This window comes from Anopheles darlingi, chromosome 3 (genome assembly GCF_943734745.1).
Source record: "Anopheles darlingi chromosome 3, idAnoDarlMG_H_01, whole genome shotgun sequence".
NCBI classification, from domain to species: domain Eukaryota; kingdom Metazoa; phylum Arthropoda; class Insecta; order Diptera; family Culicidae; genus Anopheles; species Anopheles darlingi.
In genome coordinates, this window is record NC_064875.1 from 13,173,967 (window position 1) to 13,176,466 (window position 2,500).

Sequence of the window (2,500 nt, forward strand, 5' to 3'; positions counted from 1 at the left end):
GCTTAGCGATTTTTAAATGAAAACAAAAAATCCCAAGGACCCGTTCCAACACCGATCGCGACCGCGACAGCGTAGTTGTGTTCTGCCCGTGTGCGAGGGAATCTGCGAGATTCTTGGCCGCATTTTTTCCGTTTGTTAGCACGTATGTTGACGCATTGATATTCAATTAATGTTTAACATTTCATTGATAAGTCGCGTCAAGCGCCGTGCTGTGCTCCTCTGATCGATGAACAGCAAATGAAGAAACCATTTTAAGGAATGTAAACGATTCTATAAAGAATAAAAATTTCCATTCCAACCCAAGTGCAGACATTATTTTCATAAGGTAATACTGTCTTCGCTATACCTTTCAAAATGATGTACGATAAGGACTGAATCGGACTTATCGGTAAGTGAAAATAAAACGAATGAAAACATAATGTTTAGGTTTACCGAAGAAGTATGAAATGTGATCAAATTAAACTGTGGTGAAACGTTTCAGTAGAGAACTTGTTTTTGTTTTCATCTTAAGATCCTGCGCCTCTCTCGTGCTGCTGCATGAACTACTTTAATCATCAAACTTACATTTGGTGGCATGTATTTTGCCGGCAAAGGTATTGGCATTCTGGAGCACTTATTTTAGGCCTGCCAATCCGGGAGCACGACCCGGGCCGTTCTGATTACCACTACCCTTCCCTCCCGTTGTTTGACAGCGATTGAGTTTCCTAGAAACTTAACATCCTACATAGTAGCTTTAATTAAAATATATATACTAAACACTATAAGATCGAGACCATTTGAAGCAAGAGTAACAAGTTGGTTGAAAATATCGAGAAATCAATGTGACACTGCACCATACTAAACGATCAGGAAGTATGTGCACTTGAGCCATCACGTGGTTCAAAACAGCTCGGAGATCAAATCTCTATCACCGATCTCAGCAACATCAGACACTGTACGGCCACTAGTCGGTGAAACTTAATGAGGGTAAACGAATTCACACAAATTCAATGACCAAACGTACTGCTCGCCTAGAATTATATCTTATCCCTTTTCCCTCCTCCTGCCCATCTCCAGCTCCCTTCGAACATTGTACATTTTGATGGTGACGTATCCACTCTCTCCCCACTCGAAGCGAGTATTCTACAAGAAGGCTTCATAGGTTACTACTAAAAACCAGCAAAAAGAAACTGAAAACCAAAACCGTAGGGCCCTATTGCGAGTGTCTTGTCTTGCAAACGAGACTGCCTTACTACTGCTGAAAAAACTTAGCAGTCTTGTTTAGCTCTTATGAATGAACTTGTGATTTTTTACAGCCTGATTTCAAAACAAAAACTAATACTACCAAATTAATCACCAACACCACCAAAACCAAACATCTTTCGCGCCAATGGCAACTACGACCAAAACGAAAAAATATGCCATTTTCAGTCTCGTTTTCAAGACTCAGAGTCTGTTGCCAAAACCTACCAGACTGTCTTGAAAACGAGAGACCAGAGTCTTGAAAACGAGACTGAAAGTCGCGTTGCCATTGGACCGAAGGATGTTGGCTTTTAGTGGTGTTGGTGATTAATTCGGTAGTATTAGTATTTGTTTTGAAATCAGGCTGTAAAAATTCACTAGTTCATTCATAAAAGCTAAACAAGACTGCTAAGTTTTTTCAGCAGTAGTAAGGCAGTCTCGTTTGCAAGACAAGACACTCGCAATAGGGCCCGTAATGTTCTTCTCATCAGTACATTAGGTCGGGCCTATACCAATCGAGAAGCAAAAAGGAACCCAGAGAGCGCGAAAATGGCAGAACAACCGATTGACATTTCATGCTCTTCTCTTGCCGCACTAAGTTAGGATTAGGGTCAAAAATCTGGGTCGGAAGTTGGTTTGTAAAATGCCTCACGCTAGGTTAAGCGAAGTAGGAGGACTAATCACGTAAGAACCACGGATTCGGAGTGTAGTACATGGTATGCGCATGTATCAACACCTGGCTACTTTGGTTTAAAAAACCATTTTTTGAAATACACATGATGCCAGTTTCTTCAGTAAGCTGATTTCATATCAAAGTCTAATTTGGGGCATAGTTTGTCTTGTAGGAAACGAAAGATCTTTTATTTTCTTACCGCGAGTTACCACTTAAAGTAGAAAATAAGTCAAACGAAAAATCGAAAACCAATAAAAAGAAACATAAAAGAACGTGTAACATAAGGCATTCTTAAAAAAAAAAACAAAACCCGGAATGTGACCGATAATACCGCAAGCGTAGTGTTCCGAAGAAGCAAAACCATGTTTCAAACCAGGGAAGCTATAGTCTCTCCATAAAGGCAGAAACAGAAGTAGAACAGATTGGTAGAGCAAGAAAAAGGAGAAATAAAATAGTGATTCATAAACCAACAAACAAACTAACTGCAGCGTCCTGTCAATAAGATGGCTTCAAATAGAGCAAAGAAATAAACATAAGAAAACACAAAAAGAAACCAAATTACTAGAGGATAATATATTTTTGCGACATATGAAAACAAATGGTTTT